A 9,565-nucleotide genomic window follows, 5' to 3' on the forward strand; every position below is an offset into this window, starting at 1 on the left:
AGGGCACAGAGACACCGCTGCCTCAGCCACCCCCAGGAGTGAGCACCACCAGCCCGTCTGGGCCCAAGACCACCTGGGAGGAGGTTGGAGAATCCCGTCTTCCTAGGACACACGAGCCGGAGGTAACACCCAAATGCAGTGTCGTGTTCCCACTGGAGGGCAAGAGGGACAGCTAGTCCTCCTGACTGGTTTCTGGCTCATCGGGGTCCTCAAGGAAGTTCAGCCTTGCAGGGTGGGAGGGAGGTCCCCCACCCCGGCATTCCCGGGTACTGGACGCCAAGGAAATGCCTTTTCCGGTGGCCATCCTGCCTCGGCTGTCCCAACTATGACCAGGGAAGGTTTTCTGACCACCCTTTGGCCGGCCAGGAGCGGGGGACCTGGGGACAGAGTCAGGGCTTCTTGGAAGAATCTTGACACTAATCCTAGAAGTTCTGCGTTTTATCTTTGTTGTTGTTGTTTCTTCCCTGTGTTTTATCTTTCTGAGGGTCATTCCTTTAGGACCTTCCTCCGCGTGCAGATTTTAAATCTTGAAATCCTTAGAGAGGCCTTAACCTCGTCATCTCCGCCTTCTCTCCTGGGCTTTACTTCTCCTTCACTGGGGTCTCCCAGTCCCTCCTCCCAACGCACAGTCAGAGACAGGGGGAACTGCCAGGCTGTAAACCAGGATCCTGCTGGCCACAACCTCATCCGTGACACAAAGGTGGCCTGAGCCATCCCATCCTGTGCTGGAACTATTCTTTTTTTCTTCTTTTAATTTTTAAAAAAAAGTTTAAAAAATTAATTGGTTTTGAAAGAGAGAGAGAGAGAAAGCGCATGTGAGTGGGGGAGGGGCAGAGAGAGAGAGAGGGAGAGTGAGAATCTCAAGCAGGCTCCATGCTGCCAGCCCAGAGCCCAAGGTGGGGGTGGGGGGGAGGGAGCTCAAAGTCAAGAAACTACAAGATCATGACCTGAGCCAAAACCAAGAGTTGGAAGCTGAACTGAGTCATTCAGACACCCCTTCCTTCCTTCCTTCCTTCCTTCCTTCCTTCCTTCCTTCCTTCCTTCCTTCCTTCCTTCCTTCCTTCCTTCTCTCTCTTCCTTCTTCCCTCCCTCCCCTCCCTCCCTCTTTCTTTCTTTCTTTCTTTCTTTCTTTCTTTCTTTCTTTCTTTCTTTCTTTCTTCTTTCTTTCTTTCCTTCTTTCTCTCCTTCTTTAAAAATTTTCCCTGAACTATTTGTAACACAGCTTTGAAAGGATCTGGACTGCCACAACCATTAGATACTTTTCTGTTGCTCACACGATGCTTTAACAAATACTTCTGATGCTCAAGGATGTAGAGGCACAGTGAGTGCAGCAGGGAACTCTTCACCAGGACTCCAAGGCCCTCTTTCTGGATGGGACATGTCCCCGACCTCTTCCGGGAGCCAAGGGAAATCCAGAGGCTGTCTGGGGGAAGCTGTAGGGCTTCCTGTCTCTGTACCCTGCACACGTTCATGCCAGAGAGCTCTTTAAGTCCACTTGCACTGGCTTATGTCATTCAGCAAATATTATGGAGTTGGCTGGGAAGTGCAAGGCACAGTCCTGTCCTGTCCTGTCCTGTCCTAATCTAGCTTAGCCTATCCCCCGCCTCTGAGCACAAGTAGAATCCCAAGCATCCCCAATTCTGCATGGTAGAGCTTCCTAATCTTGTTTGATTGTAGGTATCATCTTGGGCAGCTTGTTGAAATGACAGATTCCCAGTCCCAGCCTTGGAGAATCTGGATGCAGGAGGTCTGAGATGAGCCCCAGAAATCTGTATTCCTAAGTGGGACCCCAGTGGCTGTGACAGTTAATCAAGCCTGGGGCCCTGTGGTGGAAACCCAGATAAGCTATATACTGTCCCCACTCCTTACTCCCCCGAGGGTCCTGTGAAGGCTGCTTGGGAGCGTTGGGACAGCTGGGTGACTGGCCCACAGTGTGGGGAAACTTGCAATCACCTGGTGGGGACTGCCTTGGGGGGCAGGGTGTGTGAGGTAGAAAGGGGAAGAGCCAGATGACCTAAGGTCTGTCGTCCCATGGACTGAGGCTCTCTTTGGGGCCAGGCTGGACATCCTTCTGGAATTTTCAAGGACTCTTCATCCTTCTCCCAGAATTCTTGGAGGACAGAAATCAAACGGGACTGACTGATGTGGGCAGGGTCACAGAGCTGGGATCCAGGACCCCCAGGCCACTTCTCTGCACTGTTTCTTGTGTCTGATAGAAGGGAGAGGAGAGGCCCTTTCCCACCCTGGCCACTGGGATTTTTGCCTTGACTTGAGTATCACTTCTACCTCTTAAGGCAATTCTTTGTTTTCCTGTCTTTTTTTATGTGCTACCCACCAAACTCTGAACTCCCCAGAAAGGAGAATTATCATGGTTTTATCTTCTTGTCCCTATTTTCGGGGGACCAGCGGTTTGCACAATGTAAGTAGTCCTTAAATAGCTGTCAAATAAACCAATAAACTGGGCATAGAGTGCCCTCTGGTGGATTCAGAACCATGGCGGTGTCTCAGATTTTGGCTGGAACAGTCAACCTGAAGGGACATGTCCTAGCCTTCTGTAGAAGAGTGAGGACCAGGAAGGCTGTTCTGTTGGCTTTGGATATTAAGGAAGAGGCACAGGCTGAGGCTCACTTCACTCCCCCCCGCCCCCCTCCCCAACACAGCAGGATGATGGTGATGTGATAAAGCCAGTGTAGACAGCAACCTCAAAACTTTATGGAGCGTGGACACTGGGGAGTAGTGCCATCATTGTCCCCGTCTTACATACAGGTGGACAAGCTGAGGCTCAGAGAGGTTAATAACTCAGCCAAGATCACACAGCTTGTCAGTGGCAGGACTGAGAGTCAAAGTCAGGCCGTGAGACCCAGAGTCCCTGCTCGTCGTCACTGTCGGTCAGCATCCATTTACTTTCAGAGCCAACTCTGTGGGTCTGATCTTGCGGAAGGGTTGGGGCTGGGACACCAGATCCCACAGCCTTGGGGCTTTGTTGTTATGTCAAGTTCCCTTGTGCAAACGCCCTGTCTGTGGAGAGAGTTTTGGTGATCCAGGGGTTAGAGAGTGGCTCCCTGAAATCAAATGCTCAGCTGATTTCTGTGTTACAACTCTGCTCCTGGGTGCGTCCAGGGTTTGTCTTAAACTTCTTGCTCTGTCCTGCAGCATCCCACCTCCCGCACCCTCCCTCTTCCTCAGCGCCTGTGGGCAGTCCCAGGGCTCCGCTCAAATCAACTGAGTCAGAACCTCAAGGTGCACCTGGGTGGGGAAAAGGGGAAGGAGATTGGAAAGGTGGCCCGGGCATGGGTATTTTTTTAAAAAGCTCCCCAGGCGAGTCTGATGTTCATCCACGGTTGAGAACCCCAGCTTTTGCATAAACCAATGCGGTCCGTAGGGCTGGAAAGCTGTCTCAGCATTACACCTCTTTCTGCTTCACTGATGGGCTCCCCAAGCACTGTTTCTTGCACATCCCATCCCCTCCCTGCACAGACAGGCTCATGTACTCGGACCCCTGAAGCCACCCACCGCAAAAGCCAAGCTTCCTATTTTCTGGAGCTGGAAACTCCGCAGCACTGAAGGTCTCATCTTGGGTCTCTTCCTCAACTGTGGCCAAAACACACATTCAGAAGGGAGTTCCTGTCAGCAGGGAGCCTTAGGGTACGTGGGCCTTGACCCCAGAGCTTTACGGTAGAGGGCAGGGAGGTTGATGCATTCCGGCCTCTGCCTTCTCAGTCCCAGAGGTGAGGCTGCTGCCCTCCGCCACCTGCAGCCTCAGCCCTGCCCCTCTTCTATAACCAGCCTACTCAACCTAACAGGCAGCTGGGAAGTCCCAGGTGAGCCTCAGCTGACCGTCTGGTTGGGCATCTGAGCGTCCCCTGGGTCTCACTGGCTGGGAACCAGGCACCCAAGAGACCCCAGAGCCTGAGTTCCAGCATCTGCCAGCTCTCCTGTGCGGCCTGGTCTGAGAGCTGGGCTCCCTGTCTGTTCCCTTCTCCATACTTCTCCCCCTCCTCCCTTCCCCTGTCCCTCCTCCACCACAGAGGGACCCCCCGCTTCTCAGAAGCCCCCACACTTTCTTTCCAAAGGGCTGGAGCCTTCCCCTCGCTCCTGGTCTATTGGCTGAAGGATCTGGAAGGATCAATGCCACACGCCTGGATGTGTGTACGGAAACCTCTCCACTTCCTGGTTTGCAGAGATAGGAACAACGTTACCGTCCAAGAAAGCCGGCAGTTCCGACCACCACCCCTGGGTGGCGATAAGGGCTGCCCGGCCGGTCAGTTCTGAATTTACCTGGGTTCTAGGGAGAGCAACTTCTCTATTGAAGCAGATTGCACTGCCTCTGGCCTGCTGGGACCCGCTGCCTGATTTGTGTTCCCTAGTTCCAGCCACCTTGGGAATTAGGACCAGGACTGTTTGACTTCCCTGGTCCAGCAGCCTGCCTGCTCTAAGGCCAGGTTTGGCCATTGGACCTACTCCAGCCTGTGCTCACTCCCTGCCCCACTACCTCATTCTCTAGGGCCCTCATGTGTCCCCAGGGGCCAACCAGAGATAGAACAGACAGGCAGGGCCAGACTGGGATAGAGCCAAGGTGCAGCCAGTGGTGGGGGGGTGGGGAGGTGGGTGCAGTCAGGAGTGGAAGCATGGAAGGTGTTGGGATTCAGGGTGCAATGGAGCCGGATAGGAATGAGTTGGGCATACCAGAGGCCAGGCCAGGGCAGCGGATCTTGCCTTCAGCACTGCTGACAAGCAGCCCGGCCACTACTCCACGTGGTTCCTTGCTTCCTTGGGAGAGATAGAGACACCCACTCCCTCTTCTGGAAGTTTTTAGCTACTTTGGTACTTGATTCGTTAACAGCCTTCCCTGTTTCCTTTCACTTTACAGGAAGGAGGGAACCAGCTCTTTGAAATGCTAACATCTGATCAGCGCCAGGAAGGATCTGAGGGAGATTGGGGCAGATGAGGGAATAAAAAATCAAGAAGGACATACACAGGTCAAGATGGGGGTGGGGAGGTGGTGGACAGAAGGCCTGTGGGCTCATAGCCACAACGGGCTTTAAATTTGTTTTTTAAAAATTTAGGTGTCATGCTGTAACATTTACTCATTTTATATGTGTGCTTCAATAATTATTAGTAAATTTACAGTTGTACGACCATTACCAGAACCCAATTTTGTTAGAGCATTTCTTCAAACTTAGGATTGACATTATTCCTTTTTTTTTTTAATAGGAAATTTATTGTCAAATTGGTTTCCATACAACACCCAGTGTTCATCCCAACAGGTGCCCTCCTCAATACCCATCACCCACCCACCCCTCCCTCCCAACCCCCATCAACCCTCAGTTTATTCTCAGTTTTTAAGACTCCTCCTGGTTTGCCTCCTTCCCGCTCTATAATTTTTCCCCCTTCCCCTCCCCCATGGTCTTCTGCTAAGTTTCTCAGGATCCACGTAAGAGTGAAAACATATGGTATCTGTCTTTCTCTGTATGGCTTATTTCACTTAGCAGAACACTCTCCAGTTCCATCCACATTGCTATAAAAGGCCAGATTTCATTCTTTCTCATTGCCAAGTAGTATTCCATTGTGTATATAAACCACAATTTCTTTATCCATTCATCAGTTGATGGACATTTAGGCTCTTTCCATAATTGGGCTATTGTTGAAAGTGCTGCTATAAACATTGGAGTACAAGTGCCCCTGTGCATCAGCACTCCTGTATCCCTTGGGTAAATTCCTAGCAGTGCTATTGCTGGGTCATAGGTTAGATCTATTTTAATTTTTTGAGGAACTTCCACACTGTTTTCCAGAGCAGCTGCACCAGTTTGCATTCCCACCAACAGTGCGAGAGGGTTCCCGTTTCTCCACATCCTCTCCAGCATCTATAGTCTCCTGATTTGTTCATTTTAGCCACTCTGACTGGTGTGAGGTGATATCTGAGTGTGGTTTTGATTTGTATTTCCCTGATGAGGAGCGATGTTGAGCATCTTTTCATGTGCCTGTTGGCCATCTGGATAGGATTGACATTATTCCTAAGTGAGTTGGTTCCTTTCAAAAAATTTTTTAAACGGTTATTCATTTTTGAGAGAGAGAGAGAGAGAGAGTATGTGTGAGTAAGAAAGGGGCAGAAAGAGAGGGAGACAGAGAATCCGAGGCAGGCTTCATGCTTTTAGTATGAAGACCCACACGGGGCTTAAACCCACACACCGTGGGATCATGACCTGAGCCGAAGTTGGACACTCAACTGACTGAGCCACCCAGGAGCCCCGAAGTTCTATATGGTCAATTCTTCTTCTTCTTCTTCTTCTTCTTCTTCTTCTTCTTCTTTTTTTGAGAAAGAGAGGGCACAAGTGAGCAAGGAGCAGAGAAACAGAGGGAGAGGGAGAGAAGTGGGGTTCACCTGAAGCGGGGCTCAAGCTAAGTGAGTTGGTTCTTAAAGTCACAGTTTATGGGACATCCCCTGCTGGGAAGGAGAGAAGGTATCTTTCCCATTGCTCTGCACCTGGGTCCCACCGCCAGCCCACACTGTGAGTTAATATTTTTATAAACCTCATAATTGAGGAACAGTTCAATTTCTTGCCGTGTGTGTGTGCGCATGTGTGTGCGCGTGTGCATGTGCGTGTGCTGCATGTCAAAAGCCTAGAATTGTTAAATGTCTAATTTTCTTTAATCCTCTTTTGGACTCTCTTCATTTTGTAATATACTAAGTGACTCAGAAAATGGAAACGGCCAGACCTCTCTGGCTCTCAGGGAGGCACAGAAAACCTGAAAGAAATTAAAAAGAACACACGAGATGCAGGCAAGTTGAGGCAACACATTTGGCTTCACCTCTGCGGACGGGCGGCGCGTGTAACACTCACCTGCTGTGTCAGAACAGGCGTGGCCGTGTCTATAGCTCGCGCTCACCCACGGCAAGGTGCCATGAGCTCTGGGCTGGCCTGAGGTGGCCCTTTGAAACACACACATTCTGCCAGCTTCCAGAAATGCCTGTGGGAAGGCTGCTGTGTGACGGACAGATGAGCTGGGCGGCAGTGGTGGGGTGGGGGGAGTGGAGCGGTCAAGGTGGTTACAGGGGTGTGTGTGCATGTGTTTGAGGAAGCGTCTGACCTTCCTGAGTTGGGGTTATTCCCAGAGTGTCAGACACTCAGATATTCAAGCTCGAGGCCAAATGTGCCCCCTCCCAAGCCAATTTTAGAAATTTCTGAATGGATGGTTTGCAGGTTCATCCCACCCCCCACCCACCCCCTGTCAGTGCAGGGGCAAGAGCCCCCAGAGACTGTTTTAGGTTCGCCTGGTGTCATTCCACATGGAAAGAGGCCTGGGGCTGCTCTTGGGAGAGGAAGGAGGAAGAAGCAGAAGGTGGTGATGGGTAGGGGGGAAGCCGGGGGAGTGAGGACTCAGGGGCCCAACATCCTCTTCCCCATTACACTCCTGGGTCAGCAGTTTGGTGCCCTCCACTGCCTTCTAGAACTCACTCTCCCCCTGCCCCGAGCAGTTACCCACTCGACAGGCGTAGTACGGCCCACAGAGCTTGGGGTTGTTGCACCCACCTCCCAGGTTATCAGCTGTGATTCAGGAGACACACGAGGCCGGTGCTGGGGGAGGCTGCCCCCACCCACCCACCAGCTTTGTGTGTCCCTGGGGGGGTTGGCAGAGGACGGTCACAGAGCCCTGGATGCTGCCCCTGTCTTCCCTGCCCGGTGTGCAGGCTGCTGGCCTCTGCTTGCACCTAGTTTCTGTTGAGCAGTAGTTTAGGGTAAGGGCACAAGTCTTAAGTGCTCAGTTGGATGGATGATCACATGCTCACACCGTTTTAAGCTCTAGCCCTTTCTTCTTCCTGAGGATGGAGTTTGGCAAAAGGACGAGAGGGGCCCTGGTGCCCTGGCCTCCCTGTTATCTGTCCCCAGATCTGGTTTCCCTTCCCTGGGCAACATGGTGGGCACATGAACCTGGGGCTGCGAGGGCCCTGCTTCCATGGAGTCTTACCATGAGAAGGGAGGCATTCAGTGTCACCCCAGCGTGGGTGAGCAAACCCAGAACCAGACTTTGCAGGGGCCGGGGATGCAGGAGGGGGCTCAGAGGGGCCTGGAGGAGGCAGGGATGTCTTCTGAGGGGATGGCTTGACTGCAGCCTGGAACGATGGAGGAGGTCGAAGATGAAGGAATGACCCGTGTCCCCTCCCGCAGCTGCTGATCCCGTCCCTACGACTGGGACTTTGCGGAGCCCCAGGGCTGCCCTCGGGGCAGAGCCAGGAGCAGGCCCCAGGTAGATGCTCCCGCTGAGCTCTGCAAAACCCTAGGTTGCAGGTGCTGACATTCTCTACAGGTCCAGGCACCTTCTCTACAGAGGACCCTCATGGAGCAGGGACTCTGTGGCCAGGAAGCCCTCTGGGGGACAGAGAACACTCTCAGGCCTCTGGCCAGCACTGACACTCCTCTGCTCGCCCACAGTTTCCGCTCAGTCTAGACCACAGCATGCCCGGGGCCAAGCAAGAGAGCGTGTTACAGGCCATGACCAGCTGGTGATGGACCGCGAGCCTGGGACTGTGGAATGCGCTGGAATATAGGTTGGTCAAGCTGCCTGGGACCCTGGAGGGTCCAGCCATGCTGGAGTAGCTTCCCCTGAGATGGGCAGGAGGAGGCTGGGGTGCGGGCAGTCTCGGGGAGTCCAGCGGAGAAACAGTCCGGGCCAGATTGGGCAACCAGATGTTTCCTTTGCTTCATCCTCCTTCCTGGCCGCCCCACCCCCACTGCCTCTCATGCACCGTGGTCTGTTTGCCTCGGGGATCCCGAAGACATTGACCCCCTGGAGACAAAGCACTTGTCCCATAAGTAGGTGCTGGTTTCTTCTCCCCTCTCATTCCAGGCTCGCCCAACTGTCAGCTCCCCTCCTACCACCAGCCAGTCATGTGGCCACTAACTGCTGTGTGGCCCTTGGTGCCCAGCCCCTTGGCCTGTTGGCCACCCTTGAGGGGTACCCACAGTGGGCGAGGTGCTCCCAGAGACCCCCGTGGGCCTTGAGCTCTGGAGACGAAGAGGCAGACTGATGGGAGCCACCGACTGCCCAAGGGAGAGGGCGGCTCTGAGATTGTGCCCCCTTAGAAAGGGAAGTTCTCCCGAATGGCCCCACAGCTAAACCACCCCCAAATCTTTCCTGGGACCCCTACCGTTCATAGGACTCAGTGCGGAGGCTGCTGCCACTGTGTCTGCCCAGAGAGTGTCCGCCCCTGTCCCCGCTGGCCTCCGAGCGCATGTGTCCATGCTGGGAAGAGGCTCCGAAGCTGATGAGAGGTTCTGCAGCTGCAGGACCCTGCCTGGGAAGGTGGGGGCTCAGGCCTGCGGCTCTCAGCCTTGGTCTTCCCCTAAATCATGTCTGCTAGTGGTTATCGGTGGTGGGGAAGGCGTCATTTCCCTCATTTTCTAACATCACGTGGCAATTTTGCATCATTCGTTTCTTCCCTAGCGTTTGCGGACAGGTTGGGGCCAGCGAGGTGGATGTGGCGGGGATCGAGGCCCCTGCCCTTCCTCTTTCAGTAGTCTCGATGTTTCTCTGTGCCCCTCAGAAGAATTACACTCCATAGCTC

At 53.3% G+C, this 9,565-nt stretch overlaps 1 long non-coding RNA gene across 1 annotated transcript; it reads right to left on the bottom strand.

Annotated features, from left to right (window-relative positions):
* Nucleotides 1–4,061: 4,061 nt before the first annotated feature.
* LOC147574521 (uncharacterized) lies at nt 4,062–9,285 on the bottom strand. The gene is made up of 3 exons (XR_015244283.1): nt 9,149–9,285; nt 6,843–8,113; nt 4,062–6,747 (listed from the first exon to the last, which is right to left on the bottom strand). It is a non-coding gene; the product is annotated as an uncharacterized LOC147574521 (long non-coding RNA).
* Between the last annotated feature and the right edge of the window lie 280 nt (nt 9,286–9,565).

Source organism: Puma concolor, chromosome E1, assembly GCF_028749965.1.
Source record: "Puma concolor isolate L17-30 chromosome E1, mPumCon1.1.hap2, whole genome shotgun sequence".
NCBI classification, from domain to species: Eukaryota; Metazoa; Chordata; class Mammalia; order Carnivora; family Felidae; genus Puma; species Puma concolor.